Raw genomic sequence first — 26,414 nt, 5'->3', positions numbered from 1 at the left:
CTCATAGCAACCAATCACAGCTCACCTTCTTTTAACCAGCTCTGGTGAAATGAGAGATGCTTAGTGATTGGTTGCAAGGAAAACTGTTGCTCATAGCAACCAATCACAGCTCAGCTTCTTTTGAACAGCTCTGGTGAAATGAAAGATGCTTCGTGATTGGTTGGTGATACACACATACATACATACATTCAGTTTTATATATAGAGATTTCATAACTTTCCCAAATTCCTATGAAAAAATATTCAGCACATTCTGCATTGAACTACTGTACCCAATTTATTATATATTTTAGGAGTCGGAGTTGGTCCATTTTATACCGACTCCGACTCCGCCAAAATGAGCACCGACTCCGACTCCACAGCCCTGGCCGTAAGAACGAGTGATGATGGAGGTGATCTTCTGACAGCTAAGTGTGTAAGTGGTGTAAGGAGAGCAATCTGCCCTAGGGGCTGTGTTATGGTTAACGCAGGAAGAAGCCACCCATCATCATCATCACAAGGGATTCACAATTATAAAGCTTGGACTACTGTCCTTGTTGTGCCACTGGCCAATGTGTAAGAGAGTCAGTGATAAGGCGTCATAAAGAAACGCTTAGGAAGCCACCCAAGGGTAGACAAGGATGTCAGGTCTCCACCGCATCTCCAGCCGAAAACCTCCAATGGAGGATAGGAGCAATGAGAAATGAAAAAAGGTCTTAGGAGCACAGGAAAGAGACTCAGACAAGAGATGGGTTTAAACTACAATGCGTTTCGACGGAGGATCCGTCTTCATCAGGTGGAAGTTTTAAACCCATCTCTTGTCTGAGTCTCTTTCCTGCGCTCCTAAGACCGTTTTCCATTTCTCACTGCCCAATGTGTAGGCATAGATATAGTGTTTTCAAAACATTAGCCCTAGGGGCTGTATCATGGTTGATGAAGGAAGCAAGGCAGGTCTGAAGTGCCAAACAATTATGATAAAGCCAGGACTACTAGCATAGAGGTGGCAGTGCCCAGTGTCCAGGCATAGCAATAGTGTCTCCAAAAAGTAGCCCAAGGGGCTGTATCATAGTTGATGAAGGAAGCAAGACAGGTCTGAAGGGCCAAACAATTATGATGAAGCTAGGACTGCTAGCAGAGAGGTGGCAGTGCCCAGTGTCCAGGCATAGCCATAGTGTCTCCAAAAATTAGCCCAAGGGGCTGTATCATAGTTGATGAAGGAAGCAAGACAGGTCTGAAGGGCCAAACAATTATGATGAAGGTAGGACTACTAGCAGAGAGGTGGCAGTGCCCAGTGTCCAGGCATAGCCATAGTGTCTCCAAAAATTAGCCAGGGGCATGATACCATGGTTGATGAAGGAAGAAGGGTCTCACTCTCATCACAAGTGCCTCCGATGGGAAATATTAATTAACTAGCTGAAGAGCCTGGCGTTGCCTGGGCATAGTAACCAACTGTGGTTAGCTATAACAAATTATAATGATTATTGCACATAAAAAACGTGCATCTAATCCTATCCTGTGTGATACTGACTACTGAGCTGTGTATCTAATCCTATTCTATGTGATACTGTCTGCTGAGCCGTGTATCTAATACTATTCTGTGTGATACTGTGTACTGAGCTGCGTATTTAATCCTATCCTGTGTGATACTGACTGCTGAGCTGTGTATCTAATCCTATTCTGTGTGATACTGACTGCTGAGCTGTGTATCTAATCCTATCCTGTGTGATACTGACTGCTGAGCCGTGTATCTAATCCTATCCTGTGTGATACTGGGCTCCCCCTGCAGTCTGAGTCAGAGGGTGGTCTGTGTTGGCACGGTAATAAATTGTGTTATTTCCAGCTTTACAGAAGGACGATAACACCATAGAAATGATAAGAATAATAGGCCTCAGTTACCACAACTGTCTACAAAGAAAACTGTTGCTGATAGCAACAAATCACAGCTCATTTTTCATCTTTTAAACAGCTCCGGGACAGAGTGGCGAGTTTTGAGTGGCGACTTTTGTGTTTCGACTTTTATGTGGCGAGGTTGGTGTATGTGTGGTGAAATGTGTGCTGAGGGTGGTATACTGTATGTGTTGAAGCACGTGGTAGTGTGTGGCACATTTTGTGTGTGTGGTGAGTCAGGGCCCCAACTGTACGGTATATACTGTTTGGCGCCATCGCTCTCATTCTTTAAGTCCCCCTTGTTCACATCTGGCAGCTGTCAGTTTGCCTCCAACACTTTTCCTTTCACTTTTTCCCCATTATGTAGATAGGGCAAAATTGTTTGCTGAATTGGAACGCGCGGGGTTACAATTTCGCTCCAGAAACATAGCCTATGACGCTCTCGGGGTCCAGACGTGTGACTGTGCAAAATTTTGTGGCTGTAGCTACGACGGTGCAGATGCCAATACATACATACACTTTTTCCCCATTATGTAGATAGGGGCAAAATTGTTTGGTGAATTGGAACGCGCGGGGTTAAAATTTCACCTCACAACATAGCCTATGACGCTCTCGGGGTCCAGACGTGTGACTGTGCCAAATTTTGTGGCTGTAGTTGCGACGGTGTGGATGCCAATCCCGGACATACATACATATACACCCACATTGAGCTTTATATATTAGATGTAACATTGTTTTTAGCTTATTGACCATGAGGTACATGTGTCAGAAGCAGGTTTTTAAAACATGTGTAAGAAGTAGAAAAGGGGCTTGTGTGGGGAGGGATGAATGTGATCACCAATTTAAAAAAAAAATCGTGTTGGGTGACTTTAGGTTGGGATACTGTGATCTGGAGGGCTTAAATACTGTTGCAAAATCCAGTCCTTGTTAAATTTTATCAGAGTCAGCCTGTCTGCATTCTCTGTAGTCAACCGTGTGCGTGTATCTGTTATGATTGCCCCAGAGGCACTGAAAACACACTCTGACATCACACTAGCAGCAGGGCAGGCCTGCACCTCCAAGGCATAGAAGGCGGGGTCGGGCCAACTATGCAGCTTGGATACCCAGTAATTACATGGAACAGAAGCGTCAGGAAGGACGCAGGTATGGTCACTTAGATAGTCATTGACCATCTTGATCAACTTCTCCCTCCTTGACATTGCTACTCTTCCAACTAGTCCTTGGTGATGAGCCGGGTTATTGAAGATGGCCCAGTTTGTGGACATTTTACCACCACCTCTTTTGGACCTGCTTGGCGTATCTCTCCCCTTTAATGCAGGCTGTTGCACAGAGCTGGTATCTCTGCTAGCAGTGGTATCTGAGGGTGCTGTTGCCATCAAATGATCGACAACGGCCTTCTTGAAGGATTCCATTGTGAAACCCCTTGGTGACTGCAACAGTAGCGAAGGAAATTTGTCCTTGTACCGTGGGTCTAGAAAGGTGGCCAACCAGTATAGGTTGCTATTGAAAATGTGGATTACGCGAGGGTCTTGGCACAGACAGTCAGATATGAAGTGTGCCATGTGTGCCAAGCTGCAAAGAGGCAAATGTTCTGTGACCCCTGAGCGAGGAACAATACCCATCCTCTCCTCACACTGACTCTCCTCCTCCACCTCCTCCTCTTCAGCCCACCCATGCTGGACAGACATGAAGCTGGGGTTGGGATTCCCCTCTGTAGCATGAGGTGTCCCCTCGGTACCACTGAAAAAGAAGTCCTCTCCCTCCTGATTTTCATCATCATCTTCATCCCCCAATATGACCTGATGATATTGGCTGGGCTGGGTAGGATCACCCATTGTGAAATTTTGCTCCATACCCAGCTGCTGGGGACGCAAAGATTCCATTTTTTGATTCTGCAGCGATTTTTTTCAGCAGACATAACATAGGGATGGTTACGCTGATAATAGCCTGATCACTGCTCACAAGCTTGGTGCAATACTCAAAGCTATCACAAATATCAGCGATCCACACCCACTCGACAGTTGTTATGTGTCTTGGCTGAGTCTCAGTGTGACGGGCATGTTTAAGCTGGTATTCAGAAAGTGCCCTCTGTTGCTCACTTACCCTTGCCAACATATTATATGTTGAGTTCCACTGTGTTGGCAAGTCGCAAATGAGTCTGTGGTTTGGCATTCATCTACTCAATGCCGACTTATATTCCCCATTGACTTGCATTGGGGTCGGGTTTCGGACGAAACTCCGACTTTTTTTGCCCTAGTCGGACCAGTTTCATTTGAAACGAATTTTGTTTCATGAAACCCGATCCGACTAAAGTCGCTCAACTCTAGAAAGGACATATCACAGGCGACATGGCAGTGGTTTGACCCGCAGTCGCAGACACTGATTTGGTACCCTGTTGTTCAGCCCACCGACTAGGGTGCTTGGCTGCCATGTGTTTCCGCATGCTGGTGGTGCTTTGGTTGCCTTTGCCCTGGCCTCTGCTCAGCTTCCTATGGCAGATGCTACAGATGATAACATTTGGTTCCGAAGGACTAGCGGAAAAAAATTTCCAGACAGCGCCTGAATGCACCCTTGCCTTGACTTGGGGCACAGAGGGATTGCTCTTGGCAACAGTTGACACACTTCGCACTCTGCTCAAACAGTAGCCCTTGGTGCCTTTTTTGGTGCTACGTATCCACCTTCATCCTCTGTGCTGCTGTGTTGGCTATGCGTGCCAATGATCCAGGTCGGATCGGTGGTCTCAACATCGACCACCTCGTCATCCATGTCATCCTCCTTCCATGTTGATATTGGCGACTGGCCAGATGGCAACTGTGTTTCATCACCATCAGCCTCCACCTCTTCACCTGGTATATCATGTGGATGAAAGTAGCTTTCTTTTGGACGTGGAGATTCAAATATTTGGCCATCTTCAACAGACGATATCCCCTCACGTTCCTCTTCAATGTCGTGCGGTGAGAGGCCAGAGGCAATGCAAGGAAATGGATCAAACAGATCCTCAAAGTGACCAAGGTTGGGGACAAATGTTTCCTGTGACTCCTGACCGGGTGATGAACTAGGAACAGGTTGAGAATAGAATGACCCGGCATTATCTGTATGGACAGTAGACTGTTTTGTCATGGACGATTGGGTGCTGCTATGCTGCTAGAACATTTCGTTGAGGCCTTATCAGCCATCCAAGACAGTATCTGCTCTTGTTATTCTGGCTTCCAGGCCCGTTTATGCTCCAGACCGGGAAATTTTTGCCAGGAACCTAGATGCATTAACCTTCTTCGATCTCCCAGACTCTGTGCCTTGTTGGGCACCAACGACCCCACGTCCACGTCCCTGTCCCTTCACAACAACCTTTTTAGGAATTTTGGATTTTTCTGCCATAGTCGCAGATGTTCAGATGCAGATATTGGGGAACAAGGAGCAGCTAGTGCTTTGTGGAAGGTAGCACTACAGCCTAGTACTGCTTTGTGTTTTACAAACAGCACCGCAGCAACAGAAAAAAATTGCTCTGAGGTTTAGGTGAGATTACACACCCCAATAACCACACAAGACAGCGGTGCTGCCACTAAAAAATTGCCCTGAGGTTTAAGGCAAGAATACGCATCCCAGACACCACACAAGACAGTGGTGCTGGCTGCATGTCAGTTGTGCAGTACAGTGCGTGCGTACCATTCGCTGTGAACACAGCACCGAAACAGCACAAAAAAATTGCCCTGAAGTCTAAGGCAAGAATACGCACCCCAGACACCACACAAGACAGCGGTGCTGGCTGCGTGTCAGTTGTGCAGTACCGTGCGTGCGTTCTTTTCCCTGTGAACACAGCACCGCAACAGCACAAAAATACTGCCCTGAGGTTTAAGGCGAGAATACGCACCTGAGACACCACACAAGACAGCGGTGCTGGCTGCGTGTCAGTTGTGCAGTACCGTGCGTGCTTACTATTTGCTGTGAACACAGCACCACAACAGCACAAAAAAACTGCCCTGCAGGGTTAAATGTGACCCCCAAAAAAGCTGGGAAAACGGTCACTACTCGGTCCCTGACCTTATACTTTCAGCTCTGAAAAGAGCTTTTGGGTTTTACAGAGGATTTCTGAATGATTTGCACCAAAAAACATAACTCTCCCTAGCAGCTGCTCACACTCTCCCTACACTAGCTGTGTTCTGCAAGTGTGGCGCCCCTGAGGATTCAGTTGCCACAGAGGTACTGCACCATCCAGGTAGGTTGGAGGCTCCTGACCACGCTCCAAAACTTGCATAATACACAACACAGTAGTTCAGCAAAGCCACATTGCGGCTCCCTGCTTGAAGTGTAGCAGAGCACCTTTGGTGGCTCCCTGCATTGAACACGAAACGTGCTGGGAGGCGGGTGGAGTTAGAATACATAAAAGAGTGGGAAAGTTTAGAATGTCAGTCAGTCAGTCAGTCAGAGAGAGAGGAGTAAGGAGAAGAAGATCTCTGGGAGAGGGATGGAAGAAGGAGGTGCTGCAGCAGATCTCAGTGACCTGAGTCTGCTGGCACAGGAAAGGAAGAAGGAGAAAGACACTGAACAGAAACCTGATCTTCCATAAGAAGGAGAGACTAGTACGGAATGTAGGAGTAAAAGGGAAGAGAGGACTTGGGTTAGGAGAGAACCCTGCCTAGAAGTTCTAAGCGCAAGGCCGGGGCCCGGTCCCCGAGGTTGTATGGATACTAATGGTCATGCAGCAGACACCGGAGGAGTAGTGGGCTGTAAATGCACTACTCCCATCTCAGACTTGGGGGCACAACAGCAACATTGATAGTGAGCCGGGACTTAGGAGTGAGGAGTCCCCAAAGCAGGCTACAGCTGTCTGCCGTACAAGGAAAGTTCTTGGGAACATCTGTCAGGAGGAACTCCAGTGTAACTCAGTACTAGGAGTACTTCACTTAAAGGCGCTATAAGAGGAGACGTTCAGAAAGGCACATGTTGGCGGAGTGTTGGAAGGGAGCATTCCATCTGGCCTGGAGGTTGACTGAGTCCCTGACCCGGAGGACACAGCACGGAGGCAGGCACCTGTGTGTACTACAGACTGTGAGTAAAGCTTTGGAACTACAAGCCCTGGTGTCCTCCATTTATTCCTGCGCCAACACACCCTGTACCACTACATCTGGGTACCAGCTTCTACACCGCCTGTGCCTCTCCTCTACCCCTACATCTACACTGCCCTGGGACTACAGCTCCACCTGTGGGGAGCTTCACCATCTTGGCTGCAACACACCACCAGTCCCAGAGGATCTGCATGCAGCTTCGGCTTAACATCTCACTTGCCGAACACCACAGGTGGCGTCACGAACTATTCATTTAATAAACTACATTCCACCATTCAATCCCCTTTTTTACATTGGGCGCCCAGGGCCACGGACCGGGTCCCCGCTGCTGTGACATTCCCTTCTGAGAGACCGGCCCAGTACCGAGTACCCCACAGCCCTGGGAGGGCGACCCACATGCAATGTGCAGAAAATGGCGGCAGCAGGGCTTAGTGCCAGGCTATGATGAGTCATGGCATATGATGACGCTGGGCGGACAGCCAATCATAGTAATGCCGCCCACAACCAAGAAGGGTGCGACATTACTGTGATTGACAACTGCTGGGCGGGAGAACCAAATAGTGTGATGCGAGTAGTGAAATACTTGCTATGTATCGAGTACCGCGAGTACCGCATTACTCGCCAAGTACCGAATACCCACGATTATGCTCACTCATCCCTAAAGGCTATTCCATGCGAGAAATTGCCAAGAAACTGAAGATTTCCTACAATGGTGTGCACTACTCCCTTCAGAGGAGAGCACAAACAGGCTCTAACCAGAGTAGAAAGAGAAGTGGGAGGCCCCACTGCACAACTGAGTAACAAGACAAGTACATTAGAGTCTGTAGTTTGAGAAATCAACGCCTCACAGGTCCTCAACTGGCATTGTCAACGTCTACAGTGACTCCGGGACCTTCAGGGCAGAGTGGCAAAGAAAAAGCCATAAAAGAACACAGAGACATTGGACAGAGGAAGATTGGAAAAAAGTGTTATGGACAGACCAATCTAAGTTTGAGGTCTTTGGATCACACAGAAGAACACTTGTGAGACGCAGAACAATTGAAAAGATGCTGGAAGAGTGCCTGACGCCATCTGTCAAGCATGGTGACGGTAATGTGATGGTCTGGGGTTGCTTTGGTGCTGGTAAAGTGGGAGATTTGTACAAGGTAAAAGGGATTTTGAATAAGGAATGCTATCACTCCATTTTGGTTAAAACTAAAAGAGAAAGAGCGCAATAGGGTCTTACCCAGGTAAAAGAGATACAGTTCAAGCTATTATACTCACCAATAGCAGGAGAGTTAGAGGCATAAAGGAATAGAGGTCAAAGCTGCTGCACATCCAAATGGCCCCGCCGTGACCATAGATCAACAGATATCAAAGAAACAATCTTCGGATTTAAACGTGCGCTGCTAGACAAAACGACTCCTTTCCAGATTGTGTACTTGTATACTTTTATTTTCCCAACGCGTTTCGAAGTCTCAAACTTCTTCCTCAGGGGATGACATGTACAAACAGACAGAGTAGCTCCCAGTTTTATACATACACATTTCAAATATTGGCGCCAATATTTGAAATGTGTATGTATAAAACTGGGAGCTACTCTGTCTGTTTGTACATGTCATCCCCTGAGGAAGAAGTTTGAGACTTCGAAACGCGTTGGGAAAATAAAAGTATACAAGTACACAATCTGGAAAGGAGTCGTTTTGTCTAGCAGCGCACGTTTAAATCCGAAAATTGTTTCTTTGATATCTGTTGATCACTCCATTTTGCAATGCCATGCCATACCCTGTGAAAAATGAGGATGAATGAACTCATGGAGATCAACATCCAACACTGCAGAGACACCATCTCATGTTTCTCAACGCAGTGATTCTAGAGCAATGCCCCCATCCTTGTGGACAGTGCTTGATTGGAGCCAATTTCATCCTACAACAGGACAATGACCCAAAGCACACCTCCAAAATATGCAAGAACTATTTAGGGAAGAAGCAGGCAGTTGGTATTCTATCTGTAATAGAGTGGCCAGCGCAGTCACCAGATCTCAACCCCATTGAGCTGTTGTGGGAGCAGCTTGACCGTATGGTACGCAAAAAGTGCCCATCAAGCCAAACCAACTTGTGGGGGGGGGTTCTGGAAGCATGGGGTGAAATTTATCCAGATTACCTCAGCAAATTAACTGCTAGAATGCCAAAGGTCTGCAATGCTGTAATTGCTGCAAAGGGAGCATTCTTTGACGAAAGCAAAAGATTGAAGGAGAATATTATTTTTTATTCTACATAAAAATCTTTTTTTAGAACCTTGTAAGTGTCTGGAATAGATTTTAAATTCACATTTGGCACCTCATTTGATTAATGAAAGTATGATTTTTCATGGAAAAGACAAAATTGTCTGGGTGACCCCAGACTTTTGAACGGTAGTTTATATGAGAGCTTGGTTAGCAACACTGCAGAAGAAATACTAGTATAAGGGGGTCAGATTCCTTGTAGGAATGCTCGGACCTGACACCCATAATGTGATGGTGCATCATCTTGCTGTAAAAACTCAGGGAACGTGCCATCTTCAGTGCATAAAGAGGCAACACATCATTATGTAGCAATTTCAGATATCCAGTGGAATTGAGGTTTCCATTGATGAAGAATGGCCCCACTATCTTTTTACCCCATATACCACACCATACCATCAATTATGGGTGTCAGGTCCGAGCATTCCTACATGAACAGTTTCCTGGAAAGTGGATTGGTCATTGTGGGCCAATTGAATGGCCATCAAGGTCTCCCAATCTGGCCCCCTTAGACTTTTTATCTTTGGGGTCATCTGAAGGCAATTGTCTATGCTGTGAAGATACGAGATGTGCAGCATCTGAAGCAACGGATACTGGAAGCCTGTGCTAGCATTTCTTCTGCAGTGTTGCTATCTGTGTGTCGAGAGTGAGAGAATAGGGGTTGCATTGACAATCCAACACAAGCACTTTGAACAAATTTTATAAGTCATCCTAAACTTGTAAATAACTCATGAAACAATAAAGTTACATTAAAACCAAGCACACCATTGTTTTTCTTGTGAAATTCTCAATAAGTTTGATGTGTCACATGACCCTCTTCCCATTGAAAAAATAAAGTTGGATCCAAAATGGCCAGCTTCAAAATGGCCGCTATGGTCACCACCCATCTTGAAAAGTTTCCGCCCTCCCATATACTAATGTGCCACAAACAGGAAGTTGATATCACCAACCATTCCCATTTTATTTAGGTGTATCCATATAAATGGCCTACCCTGTGCTTAGATTTTGTTGATTGTACCTGTTGTGCAACCTGAACTTGATTTTGATGTATGTTGAAACATCAATTGTTAATTATAACTTCAATAAAAATATATTGAACCATAAAAAGAGAAAACACAGTAGTTTGACAATAAATGGCTTGGTTTTATCATTCATATTCTCTGAAAAAAGGCCAAGAAAGCAGCAATTCTGCCAGGGTATGTAAGCACGACTGTACATAAATTAAAAAAAGCAAAACTATAATAGAAAAAAATAAATGAAACAAAACTAAAAAAAGAAAAGAGCGATACCTCAAGTCTGAATCAGTCCGTATATAAAAAAAAATCAATATATAAAATTCATTTCTTCGGAGAGGGGAGGACAATGTAAAATGTTATTAGTGATCCTTAGTTTAAAAAAAATTAACAAAAAATGTGAAAAGTAGACACTTATTTTCTACTTTTCTTTACATTTTCCCCAAATATCTGCCAAAAAAAAGAAAAATGAAATAAAAATGAAGCCAGATGTATCGTGGAAAAAAAGATGCAAAACTATTTGAATATCCAAACGAGAAACATTTTTAGAGACGTTGAAAGCGCGCATGCACACAAAAGAAACACCCAAAATTGTGCCTGTTCAGGAATGAGGGAAATTACCTGGTCCTGAGCTGGTTAATATAACTTTATAACAGTCATTTCCTTGCATTGACAGACAAAATTGTAAAATCTTTCCTGTTTGCAACCAACACTAAGAGGAGCTCAGACGCTTATTACACAGTGTTTTATTATTGGGCTCTTTGTATAGCATTGTGCAGTATCCGAGTGTCACATAAAGCAGAATTCTGCAAGTCATTTCCTAGTGTAAGGTAAAGGAATCTCACATTTTTTTCCACTAGTCAGATCATTAAATATAGGACTATTAACCTGGCTCTAGAACTATTCTCTGTATGATATGAATAATAATAGTTCTATTCTTATCAAAATTCGGACAGGAAAGATACCAAAATGATAAAATGCAATCAATATTGAATGAACTGGAAAGAATCTTTTACTTTATAATTGTTGATTTATTACAATTATCTAGCTGTGATATTTCCTTGGCAGTATGAGGAATTGGGAGCGATAATTGACCGTGAGGCACATTGCATGTCTTTCGTCATAATTTTAAGTAGATAATAGGTGATTTGCATAATTGCGTTTAATTATTTAAGATACTCGGTTACTCCAAAGTGATCTAGATAACAGAGAATTGACTACATCTTTACGGTACATTACATAATGTTCTAACTAATTATATGGCTACTTTTACGTTGAGGTTACACTGTGATTTTGGCTGCAAAATTCCCGGCCTCCAAAAATCGCAGTATCACGATGCCACTGAACACCATAATGAAAGTGAATATGGTCACATCGAATCCTGCACACTACTGAGGCCATGGAGTGCAAATAGCATGAAACCCAAATCTAATGGACTCCTTGTGTCTTCTATGACACGGCATCTTATAGGTTAAAACGTGGCCATACTTAATTCAATACACTGCGATCCTTGGGCGTGCAGCTTGTGTCACAGCCACAGTCTTGCTTCACGGCACTAAAGTAGCCGAGAACTTCTTACGATTCAGCATCATAGATATGAATGCACCACACAACTCAATAAATTAAAATCTATTATCTCACTTTTCTTTGTCAATGTATTAACACAAGAACACTAACATTATGCAATTAATAAAAAATTTTTTAAAAAAACTGCAGCGTTTACTGATTTTAATCAGATTACAGTCCATATAATAGATCAGCAGAAATAATATATATGTCATTTTGTATGCAGCTTCACGTTAACATTTCACACTGTCCCTTACCTGTGTAATATCAGACTGGTCTGGGTAAGAACACGGCCGTCGCAGCTCACAGGAGCACGCCAGTTGTAGAAAACTGCAGGGAAGAACAGACACCTCCAGGACTTGATCTCAAAGGTGAGAATTCCCATGTCAGGTGAACACGCCCTGATTCTCCAGCAGTCCCTCCCCAGGGCTTGGTACTGACTGGTACTACTTTTCAAAGACTTGACAATATACAGCATTCCATACAATTACTTTCGCTCCCAATGGCAGTCTATGTGTCAGTCAACACAAAATGACAGCTGACATTTGAGCAACAAAAAAATGAAAAGGGTTATATGAAGCTTAGGGGGCTTGTATAAATATAAATGGCACATTGTATTAAGGTCACATAAAAGTGTTTCTCACTAAATTAGAATATCATCAAAAAGTTAATTTATTTCAGTTCTTCAATTCAAAAAGTGAAGCTCATATATTATATAGAGTCATTACACACAGAGTGATCTACAGTGGGTGCGAAAAGTATTTTCACTTTTTCAGTCTTTGTTTCATTGCAGCCATTTGGTAAATTCAAAAAAGTTCATTTTTTTCTCATTAATGTACACTCTGCACCACATCTTGACTGAAAAAAAACAGAAATGTAGAAATTTTTGCAAATGTATTAAAAAGAAAAAACTGAAATATCACATGGTTATAAGTATTCAGACCCTTTTCTCAGACACTCATATTTAAGTCACATGCTGTCCATTTCCTTGTGGTCGTCCTTCAGATGGTTCTACTCCTTCACTGGAGACCAGCTGTGTTTAATTAAACTGATAGGACTTGATTTGTAAAGGCACACACCTGTCTATATAAGACATCACAGTTCATAGTGCATGTCAGACCAAATGAGAATCATGAGGTCAAAGGAACTGGCCAAGGAGCTCAGAGACAGAATTGTGGCAAGACACAGATCTGGCCAAGGTTACAAAAAAATTTCTGCATTACTCAAGGTTCCTAAGAGCGCAGTGGCCTCCATAATCCTTAAATGGAAGAAGTTTGAGACCACCAGAAGTCTTCCTAGACCTGGCCGTCCAGCCAAACTGAGCAAGACAAGATGAGGTGCAGAGTGTATATTAATGAGGAAAAAACAAACTTTTTTGAATTTACCAAATGGCTGCAATGAAACAAAGAGTGAAAAATTTAAAGGGGTCTGAATACTTTCCATACCCACTGTATTTCAAGTGTTTATTTCTGTTAATGTTGATAATTATGGCTTACAGCCAATGAAAACCCAAAAGTCATTATCTCAGTAAATTAGAATACTTTATAACACCAGCTTGAAAAATGATTTTAAAATACAAAATGTTGGCCTACTGAAATGTATGTTCAATAAATGCACTCAATACTTGGTTGGGGCTCCTTTTTCATCAATTCCATCATCAATGCAGCGTGACATGGAGGTGATCAGCCTGTGCACTGCTGAGGTGTTATTGAAGACCAGGTTGCTTTGATAGCAGCATTCAGCTCATCTGCATTCTTGTGTCTGGTGTTTCTCATCTTCCTTTTGACAAGACCCCATAGATTCTCTATGGGGTTAAGGTCAAGCGACTTTGCTGGCCAATCAAGCACAGTATGTTATGGTACTGCAGCACAGGACTAGCGTAGGAGGGGGGAAAACTGACCCTGCACTGCGACTAGGCTGATACCCTACGATGGAGTGGGCGACCCATTCCTTGCGAATAAACCCACCGACAATCCTAGGTTAATCTTAAGCTAAGACCTATAGATAGGGGGAAGGGGGTCCCTGAAAGATCTAAGAACTAGGTACAAAAACAGGTCCCCTCCTAGAAGAAAACAAAGAGAAGGCTGCATAAACAAACTGAAAACAGAAACTAAGACTAGCAGAACCAGAGATCCCACCACTGCACTAATTAAACACACAGAAGGCAAAGCGAAGCTCCAAGTCAGAACTCAAGCTGATTAACACTGTTGTCCAGCAAGGAATGGGAGACAGGTGCAGGTTAATAAAGGGTGATACAATCACCTGACCCAAGACAAGCCCAGCACCAGAGGAAAAACCAGCAGCCAGAACACTACAAGAAAATGGCGGATAGTCACAAACTGAACAGATTCTAACACAGTGATACTGTTGTTTTTAAACCAGGTGGTACTTTTGGCAGTTTGGACAGGTAATAATAATAAATAATAATAATAAATTTTATTTTTATAGCGCCGACATATTCCGCAGCACTTTACATTTCAGAGGGGATTTGTACAGACAATAGACATTACAGCATAACAATAATCACATACAGTAGATTATAACAAATACCAAGAGGAAAGAGGGCCCTGCTCGCAAGCTTACAGTCTATGAGGAAAGAGGTAGACACGAAAGGTGGGTGGTAACAGTTGCCCTGATTGTATGGACCAGCCATAATGTTAGGTGTGTGACAGTACGGACACAGAGGGCTAATGGATGCATAAAGCATGTGGGAGAATGATGCGGGGAACCTGGTTATGGTAAAACTTTTGGCTCTGCCACACAGGGATAGATTAGGTTAATGTGTTGAGGCGGTAGGTCAGTCTGAATAAATGCGTTTTCAGGACACGCTTAAAATTGTGGGGATTGGGGACTAATCGTATTGACCTGGGAAGTGCATTCCAAAGAATTGGCGCGGCACGTGTAAAGTCTTGGAGACGGGAGTGGGAGGTTCTGACTATTGAGGATGCTAACCTCAGGTCATCAGCAGAACGGAGGGTGCGGGTAGGGTGGTATACTGAAACAAGGGAGGAGATGTAGGGTGGTGCTGAGCCATGGAGGGCTTTGTGAGTGAGGTTAATAAGTTTATACTGAATTCTGGAGTGGATGGGTAGCCAGTGTAATGACTGGCACAAGGTAGAGGCATCGGTGTAACGATTGGTGAGGAATATGATCCTGGCTGCAGCATTCAAGACAGATTGGAGAGGGGAGAGTTTGGTAAGAGGGAGACCGATTAGAAGAGAGTTACAATAGTCGAGACGAGAATGAATAAGAGAAACAGTAAGAGTTTTTGCAGAGTCAAAGGTAAGAAAAGGTGCCAAGTCCTGCTGGAGAATGAAATTTCCATCTCAAAAAGCTTTTCGGCAGAGGGAAGCATGAAGTGCGCTAAAATTTCCTGGTGAACGGCTGCACTGACTTTGGTCTTGATAAAACACAGTGGACACCAGCAGATGACATGCCTCCCCAAACCATCACTGATTGTGGAAACTTCACACTAGACCTCAACAGCTTGGATTGTGGCTTCTCCACTCTTCCTCCAGACTCTGGGACCTTGATTTCCAAATGAAATGCAAAATTTACTTTCATCTGAAAACAACACCTTGCACCACTGAGCAACAGTCCAGTTCTTTTTCTCTTTGACCCAGGTAAGACGCTTCTGGCATTGTCTATTGGTCATGAGTGGCTTGACACAAGGAATGTGACGCTTGTAGCCCATGTCCTGAATACGTTTGTGTGTGGTGGCTCATGAAGCAATGACTCCAGCAGCAGTTCACTCCTTGTCAATCTCCCCCAAATTTTTGAATGGCTTTTTCTTAACAATCCTTTCAAGGCTGCGGTTATCCCAGTTGCTTGTGCACCTTTTTCTACCACACTTTTTCCTTCCACTCAACTTTCCATTACTATGCTTGGATACAGCACTCTGTGAACAGCCAGCTTCTTTAGCAATGACCTTTTGTGGCTTACCCTCCTTGTGGAGTGAGTCAGTGACTGCCTTCTGGACATCTGTCAGGTCAGTAGTCTTCCCCATGATTGTGGAGCCTACTGAAACAGAATAAGGGACATTTATAAACGCTCATGATGACTTTGCAGGTATCTTTTGTTAATTATTCTAATTTACTGAGATAATGACTTTTGAGTTTTCATTGGCTGTAAGCCACAGTCATCAACATTAACAGAAATAATCACTTGAAATAGATCACTCTGCAATGACTCATATAATATGAGTTTCACTTTTTGTATTGAAGAACTTAAATAAATTAACTTTTTGATGATATTCTAATTTAGTGAGAAACACTTGTACAGTAAGTACATGTATGATGTGTGTGCTTGCGTGACTATGTCTGGAGTATAGAAAAGGGGGAGACAGGGCGCTTCCAATGCGTAGGTCTGTATGGAAAGTAGAGTGCACAGCAAGTGTTAGGCTCACCTGATAGGGTTGTGAGAGTCACAACACCTATAATCGCATAAAACAGCTGCAGCAGTCTGCACGAGGTCCAAGGACTTGGTACAAAGAGAAGGCTGGTAGTGCAATAAGAGACTGCGCTACTGTGGTAGAATTCAAGATATCTTTATTGTCAATGCGTTTCCTGAGCCAGTCCCAGCTCACTTCAACAGGGCATGCTCTGATGAAGTGAGCTGGGACTGGCTCAGGAAACGCGTTGGCAATAAAGATATCTTGAATTCTACCACAGCAGCGCAGACTCTTATTGCACTACCAGCCTTCTCTTTATATCAGGTGTATGTAATGAGACTGTGTTGTCCAGTATGTGTGCTGTGTACTTGTATATAATGTGCATAAGTTTCTATATTTATACATTATGCAGCATTCTACATTGTTTGCAATGTAGTGGTGCAGTATGTGACAATGTTCGAGGATAGAGACACATAAGCCCCAATTCATCAAAGTGTTTTCAGCCACAAATCTGGCTTAAAACACTTTGATTAGTCGAAAAATTTTAAGATGCAGCAGGATTCTATAAGAGGCATAATGAATCCAGCGCCTCTCACTCCAGCACATCTCATTGAGCCCTGAATGAACAGCATCAGTATTGGGAATTGATGAATCAGAGCCATAGTAGCTGCTGTCTGGCCTTAAAGGGGTTGTCCACTATTTGGACAACCCCTTCTGAATGGCTGATGGCTGGACCATCATTGTAAACAGAGTGAAGAAAATTCACCGCACACTATCCGCAAGGTGATGGCAAAAAAGGAATTTATTTACCGTATATACTCGTGTATAAGCCAACCCGTGTATAAACCGACCCCCGTAATTTTGCCACAAAAAACTGGGAAAACTTATTGACTCGTGTATAAGCCTAGGGTGGAAAATGCAGCAACTACTGGTAAATTTCAAAAATAAAAATAGATACCAATAAAAGTAAAATTAATTGAGACATCAGTAGGTTAAATGTTTTTGAATATCCATATTGAATCAGGAGCCCCATATAATGCTCCATACAAAATACACCCCATATAATGCTGCACAAAGTTTAATAATGGCCCCATAAGATGCTCCATAGAATAATATTCCCCATATAATGCTCCATAAAGGTTATGGCCCCATAAGATGTTCCATAGATTATGCCCCCATAAGATGCTCCATAGATTATGCCCCCATAAGATGCTCCATAGATTATGCCCCCATAATATGCTCCATAGATTATGCCCCCATAAAATGCCCCATAGAATATGCCCTCATATGCTGCTCCATAGAATATGCCCCCATATGCTGCCCCATAGACTATGCCCCCATATGCTGCCCCACAGAATATGCCCCCATATGCTGCTCAATAGACTATGCCCCATATGCTGCCCCATAGAATATGACCCCATATGCTGCCCCATAGAATATGCCCCCATATGCTGCTCCATAGAATATGCCCCCATATGCTGCCCCATAGAATATGTCCCCATATGCTGACCATAGAATATGCCCCCATATGCTGCTCCATAGAATATGCCCCCATATGCTGATCCATAGAATATGCCTCATATGCTGCCCCATATATTATGCCCCCATATGCTGGTGCTGCAAAAAAAAATGCCATACTCACCTCTCCTGCTCAGGACCCGACACCTGTGATATTCACCTGTCCGGGGTCCATCGCTGCTCACCACTGTCTGCGCGTCCTCTGTCAATGACTGTTCAACCAGCAGAGGGCATGGTGCACACTAACCACATCACCGCTCCCCCTGCTGGCTAAACATTACGGACACAGGAAGCAGCAGATGGCGGTGAGCAGCATGGGAATGAGGACAGGTAAATATCACTATACTCACCCGTCCTGGAACGTCTCTGCAGCCTCGCTTCTCCACTGTCTCCCTTCCTGCCTTCAGCGGTCATGGGATACCGCTCATTACCACTCATGAATATGCGCATATTTATGAGTTTAATGAGCGGTACCACGTGACCGCTGAAGGCAGGAAGGGAGACAGTGGAGAAGGGAGGGGGCTACAGAGAGTGCCAGGACGGGTGAGTATGATCTGTGACACCCTCGCCCCCCCTCCCCCGCTGACCCCCAGGTATATGACTCGTGTATAAGCCGAGAGGGGGACTTTCAGCCCAAAAAAATTGGCTGAAAATCTCGGCTTATACATGAGTATATACGGTATGTGGTCATATACAAAATTCGTGGAGCAGAGAGGAAAAATGTATTTGAGCGACTATATTCAATTTTGAGCTCCGGTCTTATTCAATAAGTCGCTGCAAGAATTGTATAAATGCCATATACACTGCTCAAACAAATAAAGGGAACACTTAAACAGAATATAACTCCAAGTAAATCAAACTTCTGTGAAATCAAACTGTCCACTTAGGAATCAACACTGATTGACAATCAATTTCACATGCTGTTGTGCAAATGGAATAGACGACAGATGGAATTTATTGGCAATTATCAAGACACACTCAATAAAGGAGTGGTTCTGCAGGTGGGGACCACAGGCCACATCTCAGTACCAATGCTTACTGGCTGATGTTTTGGTCACTTTTGATTGTTGGTTGTGCTTTCACACTCATGGTAGCATGAGACAGACTCTACAACCCACACAAGTGGCTCAGGTAGTGCAGTTCATCTATGATGGCACATCAATGCGAGCTGTGGCAAGAAGGTTTGCTGTGTCTGTCAGCGTAGTGTCCAGAGGCTGGAGGCGCTACCAGGAGACAGGCCAGTACACCAGGAGACGTGGAGGGGGCCGTAGGAGGCAACCCAGCAGCAGGACCGCTACCTCAGCCTTTGTGCAAGGAGGAACAGGAGGAGCACTGCCAGAGTCCTGCAAAATGACCTCCAGCAGGCCACAAATGTGCATGTGTCTGCACAAACAGTTAGAAACCGACTCCATGAGGATGGTCTGAGTGCCCGACGTCCACAGATGGGGTTGTGCTCACAGCCCAACACCGTGCAGGACGCTTGGCATTTGCCACAGAACACCAGGATTGGCAGATTCGCCACTGGCTCCCTGTGCTCTCCACAGATGAAAGCAGGTTCCCACTGAGCACACGTGACAGAGTCTGGAGACGCCGTGGAGAGTGATCTGCTTCCTGCAACATCCTTCAGCATGACTGGTTTGACAGTGTGTCAGTAATGGGGTGGGGCGGCATTTCTTTGGAGTGCCACCCAGCCCTCCATGTGCTCGCCAGAGGTAGCCTGACTGCCATTAGGTACCGAGATGAGATCCTCAGACCCCTTACGAGACCATATGCTAGTGCGGTTGGCCCTGGGTTCCTCCTAATGCAGGACAATGCCAGACCTCATGTGGCTGGAGTGTGTCAACAGTTCTTGCAAGATGAAGGCATTGAAGCTATGGACTGGCACGCCCGTTCCCCAGACCTGAATCCGATTGAGCACATCTGGGAAATCATGTCTCGCTCCATCCACCAACGTCACTCTCTCTCTCTCTCTCTCTCTCTCCCTCTCCCTCTCTCTCTCTCTCTCTCTCCTTCCCGGCCAGCGGTTCCTTTAAATTTCCTCATTTTCAGGATCCGTCTCAAAACGTCGCTTCAGAGTCCCCAAATGCAGCACCAACCACCATATGAACAGCTTCTATCCACTCTCTGTTCAACAATTAAATCATCATGTGTAGACTATATACTGTATCTGTCTTGTTAGATGTTACTTGTTGTATCTGTTGTTATATATTATGTTGCCTCTTTGCCACAAAGAATTCCTTGTATATATGTAATATGTACTTGGCGATAATAAATTTGATTTGATTTGATTATGCTGTAAGGATGTCAAGGGCCTCGCCCTGTAAATAGTAACATTATTGTGTATTATCTGTGTGTTGTATGTATGTTGTGTGTGTTTGCGTTCACACAACATTAGTTAGTTAGTTTTAGTATTAGAAAAGGGCCACTAGATGGGGGCACTGAGCTCAACTAATGAGAAGAGTGTTAGGAGGGAACCTGAGAGGAGTGGCTAGTGAGAGACAGAAAAGGAGATAGTTTTCCCTCCACGAGTTAGTTGAGCCGGGGTAGCTATACTGGACAGAAGTGAAGCACAGCGAATGCCTACAATAGTAGCCAGTATGTAGTGGTACTGGAGGTTCTGCAGTTAGAGACTGGGGCTGCAGGACTAGAGAGACTAGAGAAGGAGTCTCAGTGGTCAAGTCAGCTAGCAAGGAAGAGCTGAAGTGACAACCCAAGCCAATCTATTGAATCCAGCCTGTGCCTGGAGTGGTGCAAGCCAGGGAGGTCATGGGTGAGCCCCTGTGGAAGTAGCAGCTGGAGTACGGGAGCTTTGTGAAGTGTCTAGTGAGCTGCGAACCTAGGACAAGAACAGGAGCAACAGTGCCATAAAGGGGTGAGCTGTAACGGATAAGTCAGTTACCTTCGTGGGCTGAAGTTGGGCTCTGGAAGAAGGGAAGTGTTCCATGTTCATTGTGCTCCATGTGACGTGTCAGCTTGTCCGTGTGGTTCATACATGTGAAGTGAAGGAAGAAGTGACGTACTGCTGTAGATGAAGATGTATTGCTGTTATCGAGTAAAGAGTCCAGTAGCCATTGTGGATATGCTGTGCCCCGAAGAGAATAAAGCTGAGTTGTTAAAATTGTTTCCAGCCTCCGTCTGCAGTCATTTGAGTCCCCAAAGTGAACAGCATACGGGTGATGAAACAGCCTCCAGCACAGTGAGTACTGGAACGACCGCAGAAGCTACCCCCCGGCGGCCATGGTATTCCTTTTGGCGTAGTCGGCAGGATCTCGCTGCCCAAAATGGCAGCGAGACCACAGGGGAGGAAGAAGACAGTCTGACAAGTGACTGCAGCGCCCTATAAGATGCAAATTGAAGAAAGCAGTGATGGGCAAGTGATGATGATGATGATAAAAATACCGATGGTGACTGGAAAAATGCTGAAAAATGAGACCAACACACCGATTGTGATCAAAGCAGAAGATCTGCCAAGTGTTCCTGTGAAACCTAAAATGACTGCCAACAAGATGGAGAATTCTGGCGCCAAACCGGACAGTTCTTGTCAACAAGGAGCACTTTGTTGGTGTGATAGCGTCTGGATGGCGCCAAATGAGGACTGTCAGTATTCCCGGGTCCACCTCTGGAAGGAGTGGTATGTTCAGATGGACACCCGTCCCTTCCCACTGAATGCTGAGGAATCGGTGGAGATGCCGGCGAGAGCCCCACCCGGAAACGGGAGTGGACCTGCAAAATGTGCTGAGTGCTGTGGCCTGACATCAGTGAGACACGAGACAGCGTCTGCGATGTATCGGTGCAGCTGCAGGGGCATCGGGTGCACGGAGTGGCGCTGGTGATGGGAGGAAGAGTCCAGACGTGTCACCTGGAGCTGGAAGCAGCTACAGAAGAGCCGAGCTCTTACCCGGACCGCAGTCCCGCTGCCCACGGAGCCACCGACACCTGGCCCTGCTGCTCCGGAGACTCCCGCACTCATCGCAGGCAGCGACACTGACCCGCCTCTCACCCCGAGGAGCCTGAAGACGCGGACGCTGTTTCTACAGGAAGGCCGGAGGAAGAAGGACCCCAGCAAACTGCAGAGGACCAGCCTGGTGGTGACACTGCAGTGGAAGAGAGTACAGAGCCAGAGGAGACCTTGGCTTCCCGCTGGCAAAAGTTTAAGCAGCAGCTGGGACCTGGCCTGATCGGAGCTGCGGTGCAGATGGAGGTGACTGCTGTTCAGCCTCCGCCATCAGTGGATCACACGGCCCCAGCGTTGTCCCACTGCGGGGACACACGGCCTAAGGTCCATCCTGCTATGCACCCGCACTCCCGCAAGATGCCTCCCGAGACCCCGGACCCTCCACTTTTCAGCCAGCCCTCCCCTGGAAGTAACAGCCCCCCGCCATCTGCGTCCCCGTCCATGTGGATCATGGACATCATCGCCAGGAAGAAGGCAAAGGAGGAGATCTGGGATCTCTTACATCAGTGTGGAGAGAGTGCCATGCATGTCCCACATACCTATGGGCAGCTGGTATATACAAATGTGGAGCGGGGTTACGGCTTCATAGAGGAAGAGGGCACCCGGAGGAAGATATATGTTAATGCCGTCTCTGTGAAGCAAGGTAGAGCCCTCAAAATTGGAGACTGGGTCTCCTTTTATAAGGAGTGCTGCCCCCGCGGCTATTATGCCATGACTGTGATTTTGTGCCCAGGGGAGGATGAGACCTCTGGGAATGTTGAGGAACTGCGTTCAGGAGCCTCCGGAAATGCGTCTGCTCCTGATCCGCACCGCTGAACACCCTGACCGTATTACTTGGCTGGGCCTGTTGCACTCACCGGGACTGTTCCGTGTCCCCGCAGGGTATGGGAATCCTGCTGTGCTTTCACGGAGGGCTGTTGTACGGTCCAGGGACTTGTTGGAATGAACTGTTTTTTTCCCTTTTTTCTTCCTCATCTTGTTTTGGGCACCTGTTGAGCCCTTCTGTGGAACTGCGGCCACAGGGAGTGCTTGTCCCTGTCAGTGAAACCTGAACATTGGAAGTGCTCCCCTCACAGGAAGGGGGGGAGGGGACATGTTTGTTTTTTTCCCTATTCCTTGTGTGCTCTTATATTGGTACTACCTCAAATTAAAAAAATAATAATAATGTTTGCACTTTAATGTCTTTTGGGTAGCTGTAATTTGTACAGTGCAACTGTGTTTTCTTAAGTAAAGAAGGTTGATATATTTTATGAAAAAATATATATAAAAAATAATATTTTTTTACATGGAAAAATGTATATATTTATATGTGAAATAAGGTGTTTATGCTTAATAGGAGCAATTAAAAATGTGGAAAAAAAATTTTTTAAGATATAGATGTGGACATATTGTAGAAATTAATATGTGTGATTTATTTTGGAGAAACTTCTGCATTGCCAGGGACGGCAAAGATTACAGGAAGGGGGAGTGTGAGGAGGTCAAGGGCCTCGCCCTGTAAATAGTAACATTATTGTGTATTATCTGTGTGTTGTATGTATGTTGTGTGTGTATGTTTGCATCCACACATTAGTTAGTTAGTTGTAGTATTAGAAAAGGGCCACTAGATGGGGGTACTGAGCTCAACTAGTGAGAAGACTGTTAGGAGGGAACCTGAGAGGAGTGGCTAGTGAGATACAGAAAAGGAGATAGTTTTCCCTCCACGAGTTAGTTGAGCCGGAGGTAGCTATACTGGACAGAAGTGAAGCACAGCGAATGCCTACAGTAGTAGCCAGTACGTAGTGTTACTGGAGGTTCTGCAGTTAGAGACTGGGGACTGCAGGACTAAAGAGACTAGAGAAGGAGTCTCAGTGGTCAAGTCAGCTAGCAAGGAAGAGCTGAAGTGACAACCCAAGCCAGTCTATTGAATCCAGCCTGTGTCTGGAGTGGTGCAAGCCAGGGAGGTCGGTGGGAGAGCCCCCTGTGGAAGTAGCAGCTGGAGTACGGGAGCTTTGTGGAGAGTCTAGTGAGCTGCGAACCTAGGACACGAACAGGAGCAACAGTGCCATAAAGGGGTGAGCTGTAACGGATAAGTCAGGTACCTTCGTGGGCTGAAGTCAGGCTCTGGAAGAAGGGAAGTATTCCGTGTTCATCGTGCTCCGTGTGACCTGCCAGCTTGTCCGTGTGGTTCATACGTGTGAAGTGAAGGAGGAAGTGACGTACTGCTGTAGATGAAGATGTATTGCTGTTATCGAGTAAAGAGTCCAGTAGCCATTGTTGATATGCTGTGTCCTGAAGAGATTAAAGCTGAGTTGTTAAAGTTGTTTACAGCCTCCGTCTGCAGTCATTTGAGTCCCCAAAGTGAACAGCATACGGGTGATGAAACAGCCTCCAGCATAGTGAGTACTGGAATGACCGCAGAAGCTACCCCCCCGGCGGCCATGGTATTACAATGCATCCAGACAAAATGAAGTTAAACGTTTTTGGTCCGTCATAGGACCTTTATCAGAATAATCTTATTAGTGGACACGAGAAAAGAGATCCTTGGTTGTTATATCCCAGTAGAAATAAGCAGAACCTTGCGTCTTCCCTGAACGGCGGTATCCCTGCACCACGGATCGGGGCACCGAGCGCTATTCCTGTCGCAAGGTTCTTGCATACTATTGAAGCGCTGTCTCCTCCCATTGCTTATCCAGCCCCATGTTGTCCAGCATTTACCCATGATACCAGATCACTTACTGAAGCCTTCATTACAATAAGTTCACATGACATCCAGCACAAAATTATGTTAACTGTGGAAACACTGCTTATTTCTACTGGGATAAAACAACAAAGGATCTCTTTTCTAGTTTTCACTAATAAGATTATTCTGATGAAGGTCCTATGACCTAAGGTGCTTCACGGAAGTTTATAACGTAGAGCAGTGAAAATATAAAAAAATCATATTTTTCCCACAAAAAATTTTTTAGTCCCAATTTTTTTATTTTCACGAGGTAACTGGAGAAAATGAACCTCAAATTTTGTTATGTAATTTCTCCTGATTACGCAGATACCCCAGGGCTCAGAAAGGAAGGAGTGATGTTTTGTTACTCTGGTTTTGATAGAATGGTCTGCAGGTGTCATGTCATGTTTTGAGAGCCCCTGATGTGCCTAAACAGTGGAAATTCCCCACAAGTGACCCTGTTTTGGAAACTAGACCCCTTAAGAAATCTATCTAGTTGTGTCATGAGCACCTTGACCCTACAGGTACTTCACAGAATTTTACAACGTTGATCTGTGGAAATGCAGAAAAAATATTTTTCACCCAAAAATGTTGTTTTAGCCCCAAATAGTTTCATTTTGACAAGGATAGCAGGAGAAAATTGACCCCAAAATGTATTGTACAATTTCTCCTGAGTACACCAATACCCCATATGTGGTCGAAAACTACTTTTGAGGCACAAAGTAAAGCTCAGAATGGAAGAAGCGCCATATTGGAGTTCAGATTTTGCTGGGCTAGTTTGAGGGTGCCATGTCACATTCGCAGAGCCCCTAAGGTGCCAGGACAGCAGAACCCCCATAAGAGATCACAATTCACAAACTACACCTCTCAAGGAATTAATCTAGGGGTGCAGTGATCATATTGACAGCACAAGTGGGTCACAGAATTTTATTCCATTTGGTTGAGAAGAAAAAAGTAATTACATTTTTACCACCAAAATTTTGTTTTAGCCCCAGATTTTATATTGTCACACTGGGAAACGAGTAAAAATGGGACCAAAATTTGTCCCACAATTTCTGCTGAATGTGAAAATGCCCCATACGTGGCTGTACAGTACTGCTTAGCCATATGGAGAGACTCTGGAAGGACGGAGCGCTACTTGCCTCCTGGAGCACATATTTTACCTAGAATAGATTGCGAACTCCATATACAGAGCCCTAAGTGCAAGAAGAGCAGAATTCCCCTTCAAGTGATCCCATTTTGGAAATTATACCTCTTTGGGAATTTATCTACAGGTGTAGTGACGATTTTTACTCCATGGATGTTTTCCAAAAACAAGCAGCAGTGGATGTTGCTAAATGAAAATTGCAAACTGCTATTGTAGTGACCAGTACATTGTTGTGACCAGTACATTATGACCAGTTCGTGCTTCTGGAGGCATGCACCTGCAAATTAGGTGGGCTCTCATCTCTACAGAAATGCCAAATATGTGGATGCTAAATGTGGTTTAGGCATCCTGTGGGTCTCAGAACAGAAAGGGGCATTTGGATTTGGGAGCGCAGAATTCGCTGTATTTCTTTTGGGGTGCAAGGAGCCATTTTGCTTTTCCAGATTTTATGTTCTTCCAGTAACATGGAAGCCCCCTATATTTCCATTAACAGGTGATGGACCTGAGTGGGGACTTGCTTTTATTGTGAATTGATTTGATGCTTCTATTGGGAACATTTAACATAACGTTTGGGATCACATTTATCTGGCACTCTACGCTGAGCAATTACTTTGGGGTTTTCATCTAAATCTCCAAGTGATGTGATTCAGATGAAACCCATGCTTCTGTTCAGCATTGTTCTTCTTTTCAGAAGTGCAATAAAACTGTGGCCAACTGCGCTTTTATGCACGCCTAAAAAGACAGACACTGCCGGATCACAGGCCAGACAGCATCCACAGGGCCTCCATCTGCCTCATTATATGGAATCTTCCACCGGGGATTCTGTCTAAATCATGTATTTCAGAGATTTTAATGTGTAAGAGATTTACCAGTGTACGCGCTCAGCATAGAGCACAGGATAAATATGAGCCAAGCCTTACTGCGATCTTTGGGAGGCTA

At 44.9% G+C, this 26,414-nt stretch overlaps 1 protein-coding gene across 1 annotated transcript in view; it reads right to left on the bottom strand.

Annotated features, from left to right (window-relative positions):
- CERS3 (ceramide synthase 3) overlaps nt 1-12,115 on the bottom strand; it is a 408,572-nt gene extending 396,457 nt beyond the window's left edge. The window contains exon 1 of the mRNA XM_073568813.1: nt 12,025-12,115. The gene's annotated coding sequence lies outside the window, so the exon portion shown is untranslated. The remainder of the gene's footprint in view (nt 1-12,024) is intronic.
- Between the last annotated feature and the right edge of the window lie 14,299 nt (nt 12,116-26,414).

The sequence above is a fragment of the Dendrobates tinctorius genome, unplaced genomic scaffold (genome assembly GCF_039654945.1).
Source record: "Dendrobates tinctorius isolate UK_male_01 unplaced genomic scaffold, ASM3965494v1 ptg000022l, whole genome shotgun sequence".
Classification (NCBI taxonomy): domain Eukaryota; kingdom Metazoa; phylum Chordata; class Amphibia; order Anura; family Dendrobatidae; genus Dendrobates; species Dendrobates tinctorius.
Note: the sequence above shows the minus strand (reverse complement) of the source record. Positions and strands in the feature narration are given on the sequence as shown.